The sequence below is a fragment of the Belonocnema kinseyi genome, chromosome 7 (genome assembly GCF_010883055.1).
Source record: "Belonocnema kinseyi isolate 2016_QV_RU_SX_M_011 chromosome 7, B_treatae_v1, whole genome shotgun sequence".
Classification (NCBI taxonomy): domain Eukaryota; kingdom Metazoa; phylum Arthropoda; class Insecta; order Hymenoptera; family Cynipidae; genus Belonocnema; species Belonocnema kinseyi.
The window spans coordinates 142,432,719-142,445,579 of NC_046663.1; positions in this window are offsets into that span (position 1 = coordinate 142,432,719).

A 12,861-nucleotide genomic window follows, 5' to 3' on the forward strand; every position below is an offset into this window, starting at 1 on the left:
ATAGGCCCTGAATGTAAGGCAAAGTAACATTTAAATTAAATCTATTGTAAGTATCACTCCAATTTCTTTTCTTGTTAATTTTATTACTGTCATTGTAAATCTCATGAATGCGTTCTTTAATGATGTCATTTACAAATTGAAGAGGATAGTTATTCTGTACTAAAGTTGTTTTTAATACATTCAAGTTTTCTTTTCTAAATTGAATGTCAGATAATTTTACACATCTATCAACTAAACCCTTAATTAAACCAATTTTATGCCCAAATAAATTATGTGACTTATAGTTCAAGTATCTACCAGACCAAGAAGGTTTTTTATACCAATTGGTTAATAAATCACCATTTGGAGTTTTTATAATTTTTAAATCAAGATAGTTAATAACATTATTAATCTCACATTCATGAGTGAAATGTATACAATCTTCAATACTATTAAATACATTTAAGAAAACTTGAATTTTATCTGTGGGAATTATGGCTAAAATGTCGTCTACATATCGTTTGTACAAAATAGGTGTGAAATCTAACAATTGTAAAGCTCTTTTTTCAATATCTTGTAAAACTAAATCAAAAACTACAGGAGATAATGGTGAACCCATAGAGCAACACGAAATTTGTTAATAAAATTTATTATTAAAGGAGAAAACTGTACTATTGAAAACTGTTCTGGTGGCTATTAGAAATTCATTTTTTTAAGTTTTTAAGTTTTTTTTTTAATCTTGAAGTTTCTTAATTAGGTGTAGAAATAATGCTTTATTTCCAACACATATTCAACAAAATTTAAGTAAATTTAATGTAACTAATTTAAATTATAATTTAATCTAAAAATTTCAAAAAACTAAATTCAATTTCCATACAAAATGTCTACGTTTAGAAATTGAAAACATTGTGAAAAATATTCAAAAATTAGGTCAGTTTTCAAATTACTTACAATATCGTTTCTCAAGAGTTATATCTGATGGCTCTTTAAACAAGTTTTTTGATTCACAAGATTTAAGTCTTCGTAATCTAAAATACTCAAAACGTGATGAGTGTATAAAAAAATTTGACTTATTAAAAAACAGGTCTTTAGTTTCTAATATAGTGATTACTAATTTCAGATTAAACAAATGTTTTAAAAATTTATCAATAGTTGAAATCCCTGATGATGTTGCTGAAGTTTCAGCATTAGGAACCACTTTTGGAGTTCCTTTGAATGTTAATAGAATTCCTATCAATAGTTTAGTTGCTAATATTGAAAATTCTATCAAAAATATTACAGAAGAAGATTTAAAATTTAATATTCGAAAAACTGTTACTCAAATAATTTCAAATCACAGTAATAATAATAAATTTTAAAATTTGGAAAAATCTGTTCAATTAGTTGAAAATTTCCAAAAAAATCATAAAGATATAATTTTTGTGAAGGCTGATAAAAGTAACTTAACGGTTGCAGCAAATAGAGACGATTATAACATTACAGTTGAAAACATCCTTAAGAATGATATTTTATACAAGAATATTAAAACTAGTATGGTTCCAACTATTGAAAATAAATGTAATGACATAGTTACTAGATGGGAAAATAAAAGATTAATTAATGACCAATATGCATACCATTTAAAAACTCACAATAGTGTATTAGCAAAAGCTTATGCTCTCCCTAAAGTTCACAAACCCAATTTAAGTTGGAGACTAATTGTTTCTACTGCTGGCTCCCCAGCTTATAAATTATCAAAGTATATTTCAAATATTTTAAAACCAGTTTCTATAAACACTTATTTATTTGTAAAAAATAGTTGGGAACTTTAAGATTGTTTAAAAAATATAAATGTACCAAAAACCCATTCGATAGTTTCTTTAGATGTTGTGTCCATGTTTGACAGCATCCCACTAGATCTCGCTTTACATTGCATTGAAGAAAAACTTAATTTAAATCATAACTTGACAAAAATAACTAAAAATGAATTTCTAATAGCCACCAGATCAGTTTTCAATGGTACCGTTTTCTCCTTTAATAATAAATTTTATAAACAAATTTCGGGTTGCTCTATGGGTTCACCATTATCTCCTGTAGTTTCTGATTTAGTTTTATAAGATATTGAAAAAAGAGCTTTACAATTGTTAGATTTCACACCTATTTTGTACAAACGATGTGTCGACGACATTTTAGCCATTATTCCCACAGATAAAATTCAAGTTTTCTTAAATGCATTTAATAGTATTGAAGATTGTATAAATTTCACTCATGAATGTGAGATTAATAATGTTATTAACTATCTTGATTTAAAAATTATAAAAACTCCAAATGGTGATTTATTAACCAATTGGTATAAAAAGCCTTCTTGTTCTGGTAGATACTTGAACTATAATTCGCATAATTTATTTGGGCATAAAATTGGTTTAATTAAGGGTTTAGTTGATAGATGTGTAAAATTATCTGACATTCAATTTAGAAAAGAAAATTTAAATCTATTAAAAACAACTTTAGTACAGAATAACTATCCTCTTGAGTTTGTCAATGAGATCATTAAAGAACGCATTCATGAGATTTACAATAACAGTAATAAAATTAACAAGAAAAGAAATTGGAGTGATACTTACAATAGATTTAATTTAAATGTTACTTTGCCTTATATTCAGGGCCTATCAGAAAAATTAAGAAATTCACTTAAAAAATTTAATATCAATGTTTATTTTAAAAACACTAATACATTAGATAATTATTTGCTAAGAAGAAAGGACGTCGATTCCATTGAAAATTTATCTGGTGTTATTTATTTAATTAAATGTAAATGTTGTAATAAAGCTTACATAGGTGAAACTGGCAGGAGATTAAAAACTAGAATTGCTGAACACAAAAGAGATTGTGAGTTGGGAATTTTAACACAGGTTTGTCGCAACATTCTTGGAAGTTCAATCATTACTTTGATTTTGATTTTAACGACGTATTATTGAGTCCATTTTTATAAACAAATATCGTAAGATTTCAGTTAATTTACAGACTGAAATTCTAAATATTAATAAAATTTATCAGAGTATTATAAAATAATGTTTTTAATATTAACCATCTCTATATGTATATATGTGTATATGTATGTATGCTATATGTGTGTATATATGTATGCATATGCATGGATGTGTACATATACACATTTTTTAAATTTCTTATTTCAAATTTAAACTCAATTACGCGCTTCCACATCAGTGGTTTTCAATGGAAACTTGCCTATTACATCATCGTTCATTACGTATTTTTCATGTATTTCTGAAAAACTAAATTTTAATTAATTTTTTTAAAACAATTGACTGAAATGTTACTTTTTTTGACTGAAAATTTATCTGTTTGACTATTTTAAACTATCATCAACTCAGATAACAATGTATTTAAATCTACGTTATTATCCATCATATTTGTTCAGACTAAAATTAATAATCTTTAATATAATTATTTAGGTTAAAAACCTTTGAAAAAGATACGCATGTGTTTCGAAACGTCAGGAAGTTTCAAAAGGAGTTTTTTCTATTAAATAAATATCTGAGTTTCGAAGGACATGTTTTTTTGACTTATATTTATTTTTTCGATTTACGATCGGACCGTAAGACATAAATAATTTGAAATCTACGATTTGAAATCAATAAATATCAACTGTTGAAGAAAGGATTAATTTGTTTCATCAAATCATTTTACAATAAACATCTTATATATAGCACTAAGGAATGCTATTAATTCAATACATTAGGATAATTTGTATGCCATATGACAGTTATGTGGATACGCATTAAATATAAATTATGGTACATACTTTTGGAATGTATAAACAATGAATTTGTAAACTTCCTGTCAGTAAATACTAAAGGACAACCTTTAAGGAATTTATTATTAAAGATATCAAAGGATTTTTGTAGGAAGGGTGATGCATACTTGTGAAATGTCTAAGAAATCCATTTTGCTTATGGAAATAAATCCTCACAATCGTATGTGCAACAGTGGCATATGCCCACGCATTTAGATAAGATAGAAGGGCTATATATTGTAGCGCTTTGGTCCAGCGCACCAGTTCTTGGCATACTTTTTTCTACTCAGAATAAAGAAACGTCGCTCTGACTACGTGTCAGCGCGACCCCTTTTTAAAAACTCAAACCTCTTCTTGCCCCCGTTATATTTTGGCTATCCTGCCAGGATGGTGGAAAACGATCACACCTAAAAAAATCAAACTGCACCATCTTGAAACTAAACACCTGGAGCGGGTCAAGAAAGATAAAGAAAAATTCTACAAGAATAAGGAAGAACTCCGAGGAGATATTTACGAATTTTTTCCTCGTAAAAAAGCTGGCAAGTAAGGAAACTGGTAAAATTAGAGGCTAAACTGAAGTAGACCCTATCTCACGTAAACCAGTGTTCACGAAAACCTGAAAAAAGAACTTGGGTAAGTGACATACTTCTGTAAACTTTCGGGAGCAAATCCCAGAAGACAAAGCTACTGCAAGCCGCCGATACGCCGTGCTGTCACGCCTGGTTCACCATCCTCCTATGAAGAGAATAAGAAGAAGTTAGTAGCAGTAAGCGGGCGATACGTCGTACCGTCACGCCTGGTTCACCATCTCTACGGACGAAGAGGACAACCACGTAGCTGCTACAGCAAAAAAGTAGGCATTTAATTTAGAGAAATAAGTGAATTTGTAAAAGTGCGGTCCTTTAAGTGAAAAATAGCAGAGAAATTAAAAGTAGAACGAGAATTGTAAAGCTCGCGTTACACAGATATCTATTTCTCTTAAAAACAAATAAAATAGCAAACTTGGCTTTCGACTCGTAAAGGAAGGGCACATCCGTAGATTACGATATCCAAACTAGTGACTCTGACTTGACAGACGTGTTAGACGAAATGAGTACGCCCTTCAGAACCGCGACAATGGCGTCCTTCGCATCCTCTCCTACTCCTCCGACAACAGAACAAGACGAAGAAGGAAATAGCATTAATCGAAACTGAGAATCTAGCCATCCTACAGAGATAACTAATCGCTCTAGCGGTTCTAGATTCTACGCGAATCCCCAAATCCAAGAGCCTATTCATCACAATAGTGAAGTACCTAATAATATTGTCCGGCCTGCGCCCTCCGCGAATCTTGCAATCCAAGAGCCTAGCTTTTATAACAGGGAAGCACCCAACCGCCCTATTAGGGCTATCCACTACGCGAACCCTCAAAACATAGAACCGGTCTATCAGAATAGAGAAGTATTCAGTCACCCCGTTCGCCCTATGCTTCTTATAAACGTTCAAAATAAAGGTACCATCCAAGCTAAGGATATTATACGCACTATTGAAGCGCTTAACGGGCAGAATGAGGTAGGGACAGAAGATTTCATCGAAATGGTAAAAAAGGCGAAAAGACGGTGTAGTCAACCCGATCTCTTATTAGACTTTTGATAGCCGAAAAAATTCTAAGAAACGCGGAAAGATCTGTCAGATTTACCACCATCAATTCATACGAAGATCTTTTCGAAACTTTGCGTCAAAATTTAAAACAAACCGGATCAGTCTCTGCGTTGAGAAGTAGGTTAGAAAGTTGTAAACAGGGACACACGGAAACGGTCCAGAATTCCAACTTTAGGTTTCGGCAGGGAGTAAATAAGTTAAAATATGCGGTTCAAAATGAAAATTCTTAACCAATGGAAAGCAAATTAGCGATTCACATCGAAGAGAAAGAATGTCTAAAAAGGTATCTATTGAACATTAAACGCGAGATAGGGCTGCAAGTAAAGTCTCAAAAGCCCGGTACTGTAGCAGAAGCGCAAAATCATGCGATAGGAATGGAGATGTGGCTGCGAGAAGCTCAACCAACGAGAATACAGACAGGATTCAGAGCACTGATGTGACATGAACCTCAAATCCCTCAAAAAACATTTTCACCTCCACAAAAAGTGCAGCATACAACGCTCTCATATAGAACACCACAATTTTGAATTACACCAGGCACCGGTACCGACAAATCAAGACTGAATTGTCATAGGTGCGGAAAATTAGGACACTTTGCTAATCAGTGCCAATAACAACAGCAACGAAATTTTCCAACAGGAACATTCCAAAAGCGACCTCTGCAAGTGAGGAATATTCAGGAAGAGGATCAGGGTTATTTTTTAGATCACGAAAAGATGAGTCAAGAGGAAATAGAAGAGCAGATCTACTACGAGGATACACCCGAGTATCAGCCATATGCGGAAAGCTCCAGTCCATCGTGGGACGAGGAACAAACGTATGTACTGATAGATTGCTCGTCGACTCTGGGTCATTCATAAACCTTATCAAAGAAAAAACGATACCTTGAGGCAACACCCTTTTTCGGATGAAAAAGAACTTCCTTATGGGTCACGATAAACATACATCGACGGAAGCAGTATACTTGAACTATTTTAATAAAAAACATCGTTTCTATGTAGTTCACAACGACTTCCCATTGCCTGAAGAAGGTATAATACGAATACCTTTTCTCATTAGGTTCCAAAGGTACGCCATCACCCCAAGATTTTTAATACTCGAAAAGGTCAAACTGCCACTACACACCGATGGAACCTATGTTCCTGGGAGAACCGCAAAGGTTAACAGCATCCAGCTAGAATCCAACTTAGACGCAAACGTTTGGATCGAAGAAGACGAAAATATATTGTCCGGAATTTACAGAATACAAAATGGGAAATTATAGGTACCTTTCTCCAATTATTCCGATAGGCCGATGAGAGTGACTATACCCAGTTATATACCCATTGATAGGATAACAAAAATCTCAGAACAGGAAATAAAGAAAATTGAAAAGACTGCCAACTCAAGGATTCTTAATTTATTAGAAAAAACCCGGATGGATCACGTGGAGTCAGAACTAGCCGACACCATTTGGCGAATAATTTCACAATACATCGATGTATACACCTAAGATGGAGATCCTATACCTTACATCAGTTTAACAGAACACGATATATTTTAAACACAGGCTTATAGACCGCCAGGAAGCCAGCAAAATATCGTAAAATAAGACGTGGCCTCTTTACTCCAGCAAGGCATAATAAGACCTTTAAGCTCACCTTTCAACTCACCGATATGGGGTAGATCTCCTGGGTTTCGGTATCAAAACTCACCCATTACGTCATGGTTGAGCCATAACCTCAAAAAATAACAAAAAATCATGCACTGAGGCAAATAAATTTCAAAATAATGTCAGTGATGCAAATTTTCACTTCAAAAACATGTCGACAACTGTGAAAGATCAACCCTTGCCTGACATCAACTTATTTAACATCACTTTACCCAACAGAACCTGACCTCACCTAACCTGAAATAACAGAAATTTATTGAACCACACGTAAAGGTCTGGAAGCATATTTTCCTAGTAGCAAAGGTGTGCTACATCCAATGGGTCAACTCGATCCTAACCTAGAAATAAATCTAACCTAGCCTAACCTAATCTAGCCTCACGAAACACAATTAAACTGATTGTGTTGTCCCGTTGTGTTTGCGGTACCGTTTCATTCAGCTTCGGCTTAACCTACATAGAGGTTTAACCTATCCTAACCTAACAAAACCTAATCAAACCCAACCTAACCGATTACGCTGGAAACCCTGTTCTTGAGTACTTTCATATTTTGACATTAATAGCAGTAAATGTCTGGAGTTTCGTAACCGCTTGTTACTAGCATTATTCGCCTGTGTCTGTAACCAGGGCGTCTCCACGTGGTGACTGTGGGTAACGGATCCACATTGGCTGAGTCCCTGGGTAAACGGCGTTCAAGCTGTCATGGCAAACACAGGTGAAAAGTTTATTACGATGCAGGGAAAACCCCGAGTATCGGCGTCTGGTCAGGGTGGGAAAGCGGACTCTCCGACGTCGTCATCATGCAACCGTAGCTCTTCATCAATGGGTCACTTGGTTGGTGTAGAGTCTCATGCTACAAGGAAAGAAACCGCGAGCATTTATCAATCGTATGCCTGCAAGAATAGCTCAGATTCATTTTGTTACATTTGCAGTAAATACGAAGTGAGCAGTTTGCGAAAATTAATCGACGAGGAAGTGAAAAGTCTTTACGCAAAGTGTTTTGACCGTAAATTGCTGCACCAAGAAACAAAATGGGTTCCTTACGTCATTTGCAATTGCTACTTTTGCATGAATTCCGTCAAAGGGTTCAACGCCAAAAATAAAAATAACATTACCACATGGATGTTTCCTCTGAGAGATATTTTCCCATGCATTCTATGCGCTGTCCTTTGCGGTTATTTCTAAAATATTCCAATTTTTACTCACTTTCACATAGAGCGATTTAATGATAAAAAATTCTATCTTCTCTTAGTTAATTAGAGAATTGCGGTTTTTCTGAAATTTTTAACTTCTCTTTGTCTTTTTAGTCATTAACATATATTAAATAAACAATAAAGAGAATCATTTCTGAAGCAAAGTCTTTATGATATGTTAATATATTTCGCTCTACTAGAATGGAGATTTGAAATATTCTTTAAATTTTCTATATGAATCACATTAAAGTGGATAGATAGAGCGCGTTTTGAATCAATGCTTGTCGTACGATTAGCAAAATTGAGGCTAGAGCGCACAATGCTGTGAGATGTGTTTCGCTCCTTGTTTCGACGAGCGAATCACAGTGTTCTATTCGATTCTTACTATCGATACTGAAAATCGTTATTGAAAATCAATACTTGAATCCGGGATTGGAATTTTTTTCACTCAAAAATATGGAACAGGATATGATGTCTGACGTCACTGCATGAAGTGAGGGTCAGCGTGTTCGAAGCTTCTCGGAAATACCATAAATCATATGAACGCGTTGGTGGATATACGATTGTGAGGAACATTCCAGCTATGTAGGTCATAACATATTAGGCTTTTAAGAAGACGTTGATGGACATACGATTGCGAGGATTTACTTCTATAAACATCGAAGCTTCTCAGAAATACTATAAATCATATTAATTACTCAATAAATATCACCCTGAAAGATTTATTGCACACCATACGCGCTGACACCATATGCGTCGGAGAAAAAATTATATCTACTTTTTGTTGATATTAATGAGAACACGTAGATGGGCTCAGGGGAGAAACTTCAGCTATGTAGGTCATAACTTATCAGGCTTCAAAAAAGACGTTAATGGACATATGTGACGGGGGCAAGAAGAGATTTGAGTTTTTAAAGAGGGGTCGCGCTGACACGTAGTCAAAGCGACGTTTCTTTATTCTAAGTAGTAAAAAAGTATGACAAGAACTGGTGCGCTGCGCCAAAGCGCTACAATATATAGCCCTTCTGTCTTATCTAAATGCGTGGGCGTATGCCACTGTTACGCCCGCCTTGGTAGACAGAGTTTAGTCCCTAAACCCTTCTAATAAAATGTAACTTTTTTATTTTTCATGCGCAGACGTGTTTCTTCTACTGGAGAGTTGTTAGAGTAAATTACAGTAGGCGAAGGAGCATTATGAACGTTGGTCTTCACACAGAGTACGCAAATCTTTTTTGGAATACATTTTGATATCAATTTCCAGAACCCGCATTTGTAGGATGTATATAGCGTGATTAATATTATACTAGCATATCCTAGGTACTTCAACCATTCGAGAGCATTCTCTCACAAAGTTGAAAATCGATGATAACTATCTATTTTACTTAACAAATTCTTGGTGTCGTCTAAACTCAGTCTCATTTGTTTAAGTACATCGACGTTTACTTTTTTAGGTAAAGTGATTAGATGGTCCCGTAATATATCTAGTGAATTTTTATCGTAAGGTACATTATATGACATATTGCTTATAAAAGATTTTTTATACTCTAAGTTTCTTTCTCAATACAATTGTACATTATGTGTCAAAATTGCACATCCTGGTCCTTGAACTAGAGTATTTTCGGTTAATTTTACCGGTCTCAATGAGTTCCCACATACGAGGTCTAAGTTAAGTATATGCGTAGGCAGTATTATGTATCCTTTGTTGGGTAAAATATAACTTTCGCTGTTTAATTTAAAAGGTGAAAAGGTCCACTTGGTTTCCTCTTGTGATTTTTTAATTATACTGGCGTCGCAATTGTCTGTCTGTATTAGTCTATAATCTGGTTGATTTCGATGTAAAATTTTATAGTGGGCTAAGTCTTTACATTTATTTAGTGTGTCTTTATCGGCAGGTACGTATCCAGTTTTAGTTTGAAGTATAAATTCGTGTTCGGGAATGAGGGCAAGGTGAGTATTTTGTATTTTCTGTGAAATAGACATTATGTGGTTAATAATGTATTCTTCTTTTTCTGATATGGGTATTTTGATGACATATATGAGAGATTGCTTGACGATCGCTACAGTGACTTCGCTGATATCGATAATGTGCTGATAACTCTCGGGGTCGGCTTTTAGGTGATACTTAGTTTTATGCATTATTTCGAATCCCCGCATGGTATCCGTTCGCATTTGCGGTGTTAGTATCTGGGGGCGCACAGTTCCATGCTTTCCGTTATTTATTGCTGTTAATAACACAGCCATACACAAAAAGAAGTGTGCGGATCTGGTAACAAGACGTATTCCTATGGATTTTGGGACACTGAATTCAAATTCGGTATCAAAAATTACCCATCACGTCATGGTTGAGCCATAACCTCAAAAAACGATGAAAAATAATGCACTGAGGCAAATAAATTTCAAAATAATGCCAGTGATGCAAATTTTCAATTCAAAAACATGTCGACAACTGTGAAGGATGAACCCCTGCTTTAAATCAACTTCTTTAACATAACTTCACCCAAAAGAACCTGACTTCACCTAACCTGAATTGACAGAAATTTATTGAACTACACGTAAAGCTCTGGAAGCATATTTTCCCAGTAGCAAATGTGTGCTACATCGAATGGGTCAACTCGAGCCTAACCTAGAAATAAATCTAAACTAGCCTAACCTAACCTAACCTCACGAAACACAATTAAACTGATTGTTGTGTCCCGTCGTGTTTGCTGTACCGTTTCATTCAGCTTCGGCTTAACCTACATAGAGGTTGAACCTATCCTAACTTAACAGAACCTAACGAAATTTTGCTTAACGCAACACAAGTTAACTTAAGTGTTCCCGTTGTAACACAATAAAATTAATTTCATTGTACTACAGGTGGTTAAAAATTTAGACGCACATTACTCATTTGAAGAAACTTAGAACTACAAGTAGAATTGACTCCATTTCAATTAACCTGACAATGTTTGTATCAATTAAAATGTAGAACTTTAACTTAAACATGCAAATGAATAAGAGTTTTATTCAAAATTTTTTTTTCTCCCTGCTTTTCTTAAACTTAAGGGATATATTTATACTATCTTTCGTGTTTAATTTTTATCTTGCTTCTTATTGTAATTAAATTGATTTATAGACCTACTTCAGTCTATTCTTTGTCTGCTATAACGTGTCCTTTTTTCTTCGAAAGAACGATGCAAAGGGTTACACTTACGTTTAAGACCTACATTCGTTTCCCTTTTCAAAATCCAGCAAAAATCAGCCATCATGACCTCATCCCCTCTACCCTGATATCGTTGTTCCATCACTTTTATGTCTTAATGAAAACGTTCCCCTTGTTCTTCGCTGAAATCACCAGCATTTTCTGGAAACTTATCCAGATGGGAATCTAGAAAGTGAAGTTTTAAATTCATCAAGCAGCCTAACTTTTTGTAGTTTTAAAGCAGTAAACGCAAAGTTCCTCGGTAACGAAAAAAGTCCAGACTAGGAGAATATTGTTGCGAAAATGATAAGAAACTACAAAAAGTTAGGCTGCTTGATGAATTTAAAACTTCACTTTCGAGATTCCCATCTGGACAAGTTTCCAGAAAATGTTAGTAATTTCAGCGAAGAACAAGGGGAACGTTTTCATCAAGACATAAAAGTGATGGAACAACGATATCAGGGTAGAGGGGATGAGGTCATGGTGGCTGATTTTTGCTGGATGTTGAAAAGGGAAACGAATGTAGGTCTTAAACGTAAGCGTAACAATTTGCATCGTTCCTTCGAAGAAAAAAGGACACGTTATAGCAGGCAAAGAAAAGACTGAAGTAGGTCTATAAATCAATTTAATTACGATAAAAAGAAAGATAAAAATTAAACACGAAAGATAGTATAAGTATATTCCTTAAGTTTAAGGAAAGCAGGGAGAAAAAAATGTTGAATAAAACTCTTATTCATTTGCATGTTTAAGTTAAAGTTCTACATTTTAATTGATACAAACATTGTCAGGTTAATTGAAATGGGGTCAATTCTACTTGTAGTTCTAAGTTTCTTCAAATGAGTAATGTGCGTCTAAATTTTTAACCACCTGTAGTACAATGAAATTAATTTTATTGTGTTACAACGGGAACACTTAAGTTAAGTTGTGTTGCGTTAAGCAAAATTTCGTTAGGTTCTGTTAAGTTAGATTCATTTGTAGGTTACGATCGAGTTAACCTATTAAATATAGCACACATTTAAAACTGAGAACCGTACGCTTACATTGCTACACGTGTAGTTAAATTTCATTCGGCTAAGTTAGGTTAGGATAGGTTAAACTTCAATGTAGGTTAAGACGAAGCTGAATGAAACGGTACCACAAATACAACGGGACAACACAATGAGTTTACTTGTGTTACGTGAAGTTAAGTTAGGTTAGGTCAGGGTTTTTCAGGTTAGGATAGGTTCAACCTCTATGTAGGTTAAGCCGAAGCTGAATGAAACGGTACAGCAAACACAACGGGACAACACAATCAGTTTAATTGTGTTTCGTGAGGTTAGGTTAGGCTAGTTTAGATTTATTTCTAGGTTAGGCTCGAGTTGACCCATTCGATGTAGCACACATCTGCTACTGGGAAAATATGCTTGCAGAGCTTTACGTGTAGTTC